This window comes from Pollicipes pollicipes, unplaced genomic scaffold, assembly GCF_011947565.3.
Source record: "Pollicipes pollicipes isolate AB1234 unplaced genomic scaffold, Ppol_2.1 Scaffold_4295;HRSCAF=5057_pilon_pilon_pilon, whole genome shotgun sequence".
Classification (NCBI taxonomy): Eukaryota; Metazoa; Arthropoda; class Thecostraca; order Pollicipedomorpha; family Pollicipedidae; genus Pollicipes; species Pollicipes pollicipes.
Genome location: NW_023596461.1, coordinates 195706 through 205705, shown reverse-complemented (window position 1 = coordinate 205705; position 10000 = coordinate 195706). Strand labels below are relative to the sequence as shown.

The following is a 10000-nucleotide window of genomic DNA, read 5'->3' as shown; positions in this document are numbered from 1 at the left end:
AGATTGTCCGGCATCCCACTATCTAACCGCTGTTCTAACCTGATCTTGCTTCCTTCTAGGGCCTTGGAGGTGACTGAGGTGATCCGAGGGTAACAGTTACCCTTTTGATGTCTCTCACCATCTCACCTCCGCATGCGCTCCCCCACGGCTCACGGGGCGCTCCGGTGGCTGGTCGACCCTCGCACGCTTCTCCCCACGTGTGCGTGTGCCCTCTTTTCTAGAGCTAGCTGAACGGCCCCCGGTAGTGTTCCGTAGCGGAAGCGTGTCGGCGGCCGCTGCCGCTGCGGCGCCGCTCCCTCGGCAGCCGTCGGCCCGCAGCCGCTGCCACGCGCTGTTGCCGCGCCAGCTGGCGCAGGAGCTGCTGCCCGACGAGCCGGCGGCCGCCGCGTCGCAGCTGCCCGACCCTACTGCCGCCGCCGCCCGGCTTCGCCGACGCTGGGCCGGAGCCGGAGCCGCGGCCCGCGCCGCGCGCCGCCACCCGCCGCCGCCGGCCGCCCGCGCCCGCTCAGCGTCGGCGCCCGGCCCAGCACGCTCCTGCGCAAGAAGCGCGCGCCGCCGCCGCCACCGCTCGCGCCGGACCAGCGGCGCGCCGGCGCCCCCGAGGAGTCGGAGACGGTGACGTCATCGGAGACAGCGACGTCACCGGAGGCAGTGACGCCACCAGAGGTCGTGACGTCACCGTCGAAGGGAGAGGACTGCGACAGGCCGGTGCGGCGAGCGGTCTCCGCACCAGCGTCCGCGTGTGGCCCCGATAGTGCTGAGGGGTACCGTGACGTCGATGGCGAGTGCGGCGGACGGGCCGGTAGATGACTCCAGTGACGAGGGCGCGCACAGTCCCCAGTGGTCGTAATCCACCGGTGGCGGAATTCCACAAAGCTAGACTGGCTGGTGGCGGACGCACGGGGTCACAGTCAAGGGTTAGGGGGTTTGCATGCCTAACCTCTGTTTGTGAACTCCTGTTTTGAATGACTGTCGTAAGATCGACTTGCCGTACTGAAATTTTCGTCTTGCTTGTTTAGAATGTACGGATCGTTGTTTATGCTTGTATGGTGTTCTTTTTAACACTTATATTTTACAATACCAGATAGTGTTTATCCCAGTTAGATCTCGACTGTGTTTTCCAGTCTGGCATGCCAAGCCACATAAGTGGCTGCTTTTTTCCCTGTCCCCGGTTGTCTGAATGCCTTATGGACCATTATATTTGCAGACGATGAGACTGAGCCGAAGAATAGCTCGTCGTCCGGATCGTCGACATCGACGCTTGAGAAGGCTCAGAAGAAGGCGTCCTCCCGCCGTGACTCCTTCGCCTCGACCGAGACGCTGACGTCATCAGACCAGCCGATGGTGCCCGCCGTCGGCCAATCCACGTCCCCCAATGCTGAGCGCGCCAGCGAATCAGCGGCTCCGGCAGAAATCACCGACCAATCCGACGCAGCGATCGCGACCGATGGCCGAGATTCGGTGACGGCAGACGCGGTTAGCGATCTGAAGGCGGTCACAGAAGCAAAAACTAGAGCAGCGGAGGCCGTTTCTGAGGGCGGAACGCAGCAGGCGACAGCGGGCAAAAGCCAGTCGGGATCAGACGATCTGGTGCAGAAGCGAGCAGCACCCAACCCAACAACAGCAGACGAAAACAAACCCACGGATGGTAATGCAACTCCTGTGCCGTCGTCTCGGACACGGGCAGTGCTGTCCTCTGCGCCCGCGAGCCAATCGGCGGAGACCGTCATCCAATCACCGTCGCCCATCGCACCAGTTGGCCAACCAGAGAGCAGTCTAGAGAGATCGGCCAGGCCAGCAGAGCGTACCGAAAATCCTCCGCAACAGCCTGTCGTCAAGGAGTCTGTTCAAAGTGAGACAATACCTGCGGTCCCGAAGACACAAGAACCCGTTGTAGAAGTTGACTCCCAGTTCGCACAAACGCGCCATAAGTCAGCCGAGGTTGTCACGCCGACGCCGCCGCCTCCACCAGCTGTGGCGGAGCTGCCGGCCGTGGAGGCGAGGCTGTCGGCGCCAGAAGAGGTCAGCAGTGAGGACATGGAGACGGCGCGCCTGCAGCGCGAGGTGGACAGCGCGCTGGCGTGCCTGGATAACAACCTGGACCAGGTGCTGGCGCAGGCGAGCGCCTTCACCGACGCCGCCAGCCTGCCGGCCGAGGCACTGGCGTGCGCGCCTCCGCCACCCGTGTCTGAGGCCACACTTCCGGCGACGACGCGAGAGAGCCGCCGCCCGCCCCCGGAGACGAGCGAGACCGTCGAGGAGACGCTGCAGGTTGTCGAGGAGACTCTGCAGACTGTCGAGGAGACGCTGCCGGCGGTCGCGAAGGCGGCGGCGGTGGCGGGGCCGGCGCGGTCGCTCAGGAGCGAAGGAGTGCCGCCTGCGGAGGCGGAGCAGCCACCGTCGGCGTCCCCAGCGCAGCTCACCGCCGCTGTCCAGGTTCATAAGGAGACCACTGTTGTTGCAGAGGTCGTGCAGAAGTCGGCGGCGCCGGAGAGCCAGGCAGTGGCAGACGTTCGCTCTGCCGCTGAGGTAGCCCAGGCGTCCTCCCTGTCGGCGGCTCCCAAGACGGAGGCTGGGCGCCACCAGAACGGAGCGCGCGACACGCAGGAGCTGCCTCCGAAGGCGCGACCAGTGAAGCAGATGCCTCCAGCGAAGGTGGTGTATCAAAATGGACACAATTTGTCTGCTGAAGCTCAGGAAGAAGTCATGGAAAAGGTCGAAAAAGTGCAGCGTAATCGGGTAAGTGAACGCAGAGTTTGTCGGGGCTGAGTGAAAGCTTTGGGGTCGCATTTCTTGCTTTTGTTGAGTGTCATAGTTATAGCGGGTCTTTGTTGTGCTCGTCGCTTCTGCGTTGTACTCGTCCGTGGCTTTCCATGTTGGCTGTAAAAGGGCTGCAATCCTGCAAGCTCGCCCGCTGAGGCGTGCAATGCACCGCTTTCAGATGACCTCCAAAGACATCCAGGTTGAGATTGAAAAGAAGCTGGCGTCCGTCGAGCAGCTGCCCAGGCGGCCGGCCCGTCTGGTGTGCGACGCTCCGCCGCCGCCGGCGCCGGTGGCGGGGGTGGCCGGCGAGTCGGCCAGCTGGGAGTACCAGCTGCCGGACCCGCCGACGCCCTTCCAGGACCAGGCGCCGGGCCGCGCGCCGCTCGAGGCTCCGCTCGAGTTCCAGGACTCGATGACGGTCACGTCGAGCGAGTTCTCGGGCGGCGAGGCCGGCGAGCTGGCCGAGGCCACCAACGTCGGGCTGGCGGAGCGGCTGGCGGCCGACCAATCAGAACCGGCCGCGGAGGACGGGCGGCCGGCCAAGCCGGAGCGGCGCCGCTCGAGCGTGACACGCCAGATGAGCTTCTCGATCGGCGCCTACGGCCAGCGCGAGCCGCCGCCGGAGGGCGCTGGCAGTCGGCTGCAGAAGGCAGACTCGTTCCACTACCAGCGCAGCGCGGCCGGCGCGTCTGGCTCCCCACCTCAGGTGCGCACTCGGGACAGGGCGGCGCCTCGGGTCGGACCGGGTCGTCTTGCCACCCGCAGTCTGTTCTCCGGGCGTGGACGGCCTTGTTGAATGGCTGGCGTGCGAGGGTGGCGCATGTGGACTCCCTGCTGCACGCAGCCCGTGCAGGGAGCAACACTAACGGACGGCATGGATCGTGCAGTTGGGTTCGCTGGGTCGTGATCTTGTTAATCAGACGTCTGATTTGATAAGAGCTGATGTATGAGTCAGTCACGTAACGTTCTGCGAGGCTCAGCCCGTGTGTGTTGGTGCGCGACCCCGCAGGATGCCTTTAATGGGCAATAGGGACATTCTTGTCACGATCTATGGGCATCATTTCCAATCGAAGTGCTCCGACAGCGTCCCGGGCATGGCCGCCACCGCACCGGCGTTGCTCACATGCCCCTCCCCCTCGCGTTGTAGGTGACCTCGGGCGCCGAGGGGCCGGCCGCAGAGGTCGGCGGGGTCAGACGGCCGCTGACCCGCCGCCGTAGCTCCGACGCCGCCGGTCACGCGCCGCCGGCTCCGCCGAGGGTGGCGGCGGACCACGGCGAGCCCGTCCGGCCGCCACGCAAATACGAGGTAAGCCGCCGCGCCGTGGCCGGCGCGTCCGCTGTCTCCATGCCCGCTGAGCATGCAACGGAAGTAGCAGGACTAAGGAGGAACTTGTCGTGTGCGACGGACGGTGTCGGCATCATGTCACGCGGTTTATGTACGTAGCGTCTTCTGCGTAATGATTTAGGTGTGAACTATTCAAACGTTTACCTGTGGCTTACCTGCGTGTTTAACGTCGCACTTTTCTTGGCGTTTTTACAGCATCGCGTAACCTTTAACTGACGTTTGCTGTGCACTTAATACGGTGCCGGCGTAATCTGCTTGTGATATCTTCTTTGACTCGTTGGAACGTGGGCCTTGCACAGTATCTTCATTCGATGGGAGCATGAACGTCATTGGTCTGTGTAAATTACCCGAGTGGATCACTTTTCTTCCGAATTGCGAGCCCATCAGGATTTTCCCGTCAAGATTGCCACCGACTCACCGTGATAACGATGATGCGTTCGTGAGACATCTCTTGCCTTCCGTTTCAGACGAAGTTTAACAGCTCTAAATCATGCTCAATGATGAACCTAAGTGGAGGGCTGTCGTTACCAGCCGGAAGCGCATGGCCGAACATGAACAAAACCCAGAGCCACACGGACCTGGCGCTAGGTGGGTGTTCCACGGGCAGCGCGAAGCGTTAAATGTTAGCTGTATAACAGAGAGCGCAGGGGTGCGTCTTCATTTCGTTTGCTGACCGTGTAAGAATCCATTATTCACGCTAAGTATTATCGTAGTCCACTTTTCTACCTCGCTTGGTCTTCAGCATAGTAAGACTGTCCCGTCTCACAGCCCGACCCGTCCTGACTGACGGCACCGAGTCGACCGTTCTCAGTGAGCCAGCCAATCACCGGTGGCTACATAACAGCCGAGCCCGGTTTCTTTCCAGAGAGCGAGGTGAGCGACATCCAGTCCGAGTTCCTCAAGCTGCAGAAGCAGTTCCTGCACTGGCAGCAGCAGCTGCTGCAGAACCAGTCGATCCTGCAGGCCAAGGTGGCGCCGCTGGCCGGCCGGCCGGCCGCCTCCAGCCTGCAGAGCCTGCAGGTAGGGCGGCCGCCGGTGCCGGCGAGGCCGGCGTCGGGGCGCCGCGGCCCGGCCCCGCCGGCAACGCGGCCGCCCCAGCTCAGCCGGCACCACCACCTTCTGCATGACGCCGCGCAGCAGACGGACACTGGACTGGCGTCCGTGCGCACGGCAAGCATGACCGAGGAGCGCCCACCCTAGAGGGCGCCCTTCCGACGAGGATCTGTGGCATCGGCTCTGGCTTTGGGCGCTAACGCTTCTGGGCGGGGCGGCTGTCGGTCGGTGGCTTGGGCTTCGGCTTTGTACTCGGCTTCCACAGTGTGCGCCTGTTCTCTACCGCGAGGTGGCCGGTGAATCGAGACTGTCGGCAAGCGAAATGGTGCTCTTCGCCTGGCTGAGGTAACACGATGGTCTGGTTGCAGTAGATTCAATGACCCGTCCCCTCTTTTGATTTTTTTATTACTTTCCTTTTCCGTCGGCTTTTCTTCTTTCGGTGGTTGGAAAACGAACTAATGCGTTCTATTGTCACAAGCATCTCCGTTTTACGCATTTACTTACCCAGCTCGCCGTGCCCGAGATTTGCATACAGCGCAGCGGTACATAGCATATGCAGGCCGCATTTTAGGATGAGTGTGACGTAATACGTTTTTGACCAATCTCTGTCGACCTACTGTCGTTCGAACATATCCCCTTTTTGAGGAAGTTTTTGTCTTTATTTGTGTCCATTTGTGTTCATGATGCCTGCAACTCGACAGCAGTCTGGTACAAAAGCCGTGCAACCACGGATGGCTTACGACCATCAAACATTTGCTGTCATGGTGGGAGATGAAGACCCCTGTCTTCTACGGAAGGGCACCGCGGAACTTCAGATGTTGACCGCTGCCGACCTGTTGTGTCGTCCGCGGGGTTTCAGCGGGGAGCGCGTCACGCGCGGTGACTCGGCGTGGGTGTCTGGCTCACGCGCCGCCGCCCCGCTGCCAGGTGATAGAGGAGCTGAACCGGCGCGCGCCGCGGCCGCTGGTGCCGGCCGAGCCAGCGCCGGCCGCCGCCCACTACTCCAGCCGCTCCCAGTCTCTGCCGCGGGCCACCTCCCTGAAGCACAGCAAGCTGTCGGTGCCGCGGCCGGAGCCGGAGCCGCGGACTGCGCCGGAGCCGGAGCCGGAGGCAGCGACGGAGCCGGTGCCGGAGCTGGAGTCGACCCCAGGCCCGGTCCTGGCCCCGGCCCCGGCTGTAGCCGCGGCTCCAGCCCCAGTGCCGCCTGTAGCCGCGGCTTCAGCTCCGGTCCCGGCCCCGGTCTCGGCCGAGACCTCAGCTCCGGCTCCGGCTCCGGTCAGAGAACGAGCCTCTACTCTTGAGCGGGGCACCTCTGAGAGCAGGTCAGAACGCCAGGAGCGATACTGAGGGTCGATAATGCACGCAGGGATGATATTCGTCGTCGGAAGGATGTCCTAAGCGACACATGCTGCTGTTTGGCAACGTTAAGGAATATCGTTTTTCGTTTACGAACTGCAGTGCTTTTAACGCTAAATCTTGTGACCCAGTCAACAGCCACTGTTGCGGCGCATAAGGCACGCAGTGGCCCTGAACGTATCCCGGCCACTGGGAATGTTCACATCTGCCGCAGGGAGAAGCGGGTACCGTTCTCGCCTCCGAAGATTGCGCTGGGCGCCTGGAAGGACCAGGGCCGACCGAGCCAGGTGCAGCTGAAGGAAGACAGCGACTACGTGCTGCGCCAGACGGCGCCTGCCGCCGCCGTCTCCGGCCTGCCGCTGCGGCCGGCCAACGGCGTCACGGTGGACCTGCTCTGGGCGCGCCTCCGCCGCCGCCGCCGCCCGTCAGCCTGGCAGCGCCGCGCGGCCAAACTAACGGTAGCGGCCCGCCGCGACTGTCGGCCGTGGCCAGGTGCGTCAGAACACGACCGTGGCCGAGCCGCAGGCGGTGCTGCCCCTGGCGGCGGCGGCGCGCAGCTCGCGCGCGCCGGCCTTCTCGATCACCCGACTCGAAGGCGGCGCCGGCGGCGGAGCGGCGGCCGCGGCCGGGTCGCTTCACCTCGGTCGTCTCGCTGACGGACGAGCCGCGCGCGCCCCACGCCGTGTCTGTGCGCGTGTCGAAGCCGGCCGCCGGCCAGACGCCGCCGCCGCCGCCGGCCGTGGTGCTGCCGGCGCCGCGGCCGGCGCAGCCGACGGTCGGTCGGCCGGGCGCTGTCACCTGTCGCGTCACACCGGCGCAGAAGACCGCCCCCAGCGTGGTCAGCGTGACGCGCAAGGACTCGGCCACCACGACCGAGGCCGCGTCGCGCCAGATGACCGCCGACGCCGGATGGAGGAGCCGGCAGCAGCCCGTGGTTAAAGGTCAGTTAAAGGTCAAAGGTCAGTCCCACGCGGACGACGGGCGCTGCGTTGCGAAGAGGACGCCGCCACTGTGGTCCAAGGAGGATCGTAGTGCACATGTGTGCAGCTCTGAACTTGCCGTCCTTTTCCACAGCCAGACAGCGTATTTCTTGAATTTATGGCTTCGTGTCGGAGGCTGCGTTCGTGGAATACCACGCTGATTCGTTTAATTTTATGTGAAGATCTAGCTAAGGACTGCTCAGCCTCCAGGCAGGAGGTCGTGTGAGCACGTGGAGACCACAGAATGCGCAGCGCCGTGACGATGTGTCCGGCTGCGCAGGGTTCCGCTCTGCCGACGTGCCCGCCTCGGCGGTGATTCCACCGCCTCCACCGCCACCTGCGCCAGTGCTGCCTCCAGCGGCCAACGGGCGAACCAGACTGAACAAGACGTCGGCCAGCCGGCCGGCCGTGCCCAAACTGGACCCGCGCGAGGAGCTGATGATCGCCATTCGAGAGCACGGCGGGCTCAAGAAGATGCGCAGCGTTCGGCCCTGAGGTAAGACGCGAAACATCAGCGGAAGATCTCGTAGGTTTGACGCATCGCCGGCGGACATCGCTGCAGCGTCCTGACGGCATGGATACCCGACAGAGCCGTGGTAGATTAACGAAATCTCATGACATTGTAATGGGTTACATGGAGCTTCGATATGGAGGGAGCTCTCCTGCATCTTCTGTAATCGAGCGCATGACTGACTATGGACAGCAGGCTGAGCCCTGCATGCCGTCTCATAACATTATCTCGTCACCGAGCGACTAAAAAGTCTGAATCCTGGCCGTGGCGGTGGCGGCTGGAGGTTACAGCGCAGGCCCGCTGCTTTTTTCAGACGTGACCAAGTGCAATGTAGCGTGATGCTGAGCTGGCGACACACCGCTGGCTGACGCGGAGCCCGACTGACCAACCGGCGACTTTGATTGGTCGCCGGCGCGTCCTGCTCGCGAGCCTCCGACTCTGATTAGCTGAGCGCGGGCGGCCTGTGACGTCTCACCGTGGCCAGCAGACGGCGGGCCGGCTGAGGCCATGACGCCCTCCGCTCGCGCCTGTCGCGCAAGCGAGCTGGCGCGCCAGCGCCGTTCGCCGTCGAAGCCGCTCACAGACGGCGGCACGCGCCGCGCCGCCCCACCCCACCCGACTCGACCAGTGCCTAGACTCGCTAGTTATCCCGCTGTAGTCATGCCTGCAAGTGCCCGGACCCGGAAACGCGTGTCCACGCTCTGTCCACGGAGGTGCTGCTGTGAGCGCGTGCATAATGTCCACGTGCGCCGGCCGGCTGCGGCCGCGCTGCGACGCGTCGCTCCCCTCCCCGGCGGCCGCCATGCGGTCGCCGGCGCAGACGACGCCCCTTCCCCCTGCGTCGGCCACCGCCCCTTGTTACGCATAATGCTCTGCCGGAGTCTGCCTGCGCTCGCACGCCGGCGTCAGCCCACAGCCTTCCGCCTGTACTTAGGTTTATGTGATACCTGTTTAGCCAGTTGATCGCCCCCGTGCGGGTGTTGATGAGGTGTATGGAGCCGGGCTGCGGGACGGCGACTGCTCCTGACCTGACCTGACTGGCCTGACCCGACCTCGCTGCCTGGCCCGCCTCCGCGTTGTCCTGTAACTCTGTTATACAATCACTAATCTAGTGTTATTGCAACGTATATGCGCCAAGCCATAATGAATATATTGCAAACGAATGATGCGGCCTGTTTGTGCGAGGGTGGACAACCAGTCCGCGCACATGAGCGTGTCGAATGTAGTTATGCGAAATGGATTCCAGCCTCAATTACAAGCCGTGTGCCCTGGTCGTCTCCACACGCATTCGAGAAACCGCAGGATACAATAAGTGTTATAAAGAATGGAAGACCGGTCTAAACACAAAGCGTGATATGATCATAGACATTGAATTCGGCTCATCTCTGAGAAATTCACAAGCTTCGGTGCGCTGCAATAGCGGAGCTTCGGTTGGGTTATTGCTTAGTGTTACTTGCAGCCTCTGGCACGGGTGTGGGACAGTTCATCATACCCACGTTCGCTAAGTGGAACGATTCCACACGAACAAGTAATGGGGCCGCACGGGCTGTACGTAACGCGGCAGTTTGAGTGACATCTGCCCAAACGACCACTGTATGTCCGGCCAGACCACAATGTTCAGTGAACTGCGGTGACGCAGGGTGGAACAGATACGCGTGAAACAATTTCGTCCTGGGGTTAGGAAAGCCACGGACGACACAAACCCGGAGGTCTCGCATTGTACTGGCAGGGACGCGGCCGGGAGCACATCGCAGGACTGGGGGTACATCCGTCACCATCGTGTCGATGGCGCGACACGGTGGCACCGGATGGGGAAAGCGCACGAACGGGCTCCAGCACAGTCCGAAATATTGACGCCCACCATGACAGAACTGGCCCCCGCCAGTGAATAAGCCACGTTCCAATGCATCGCGCCGCGTGACGGGAAGTGACACCATAAATAGAATTGACCCAGTCGTCAACTGAAACTTCCTCGGCGAAAGCGCGCAATTA

The 10000-nt window shown here is 62.9% G+C and overlaps 1 protein-coding gene and 1 long non-coding RNA gene across 2 annotated transcripts in view; both read left to right on the top strand.

Moving 5' to 3' along the window:
* The window catches only part of LOC119096479 (calphotin), a 31470-nt gene that overhangs the window by 10749 nt on the left and 10721 nt on the right, over window positions 1-10000 (top strand). The gene's annotated exons all lie outside the window — the stretch shown is intronic.
* LOC119096350 (uncharacterized) lies at window positions 7271-9160 on the top strand. Its single transcript, XR_005094060.1, has 3 exons — window positions 7271-7458; window positions 7778-7993; window positions 8322-9160. It is a non-coding gene; the product is annotated as an uncharacterized LOC119096350 (long non-coding RNA).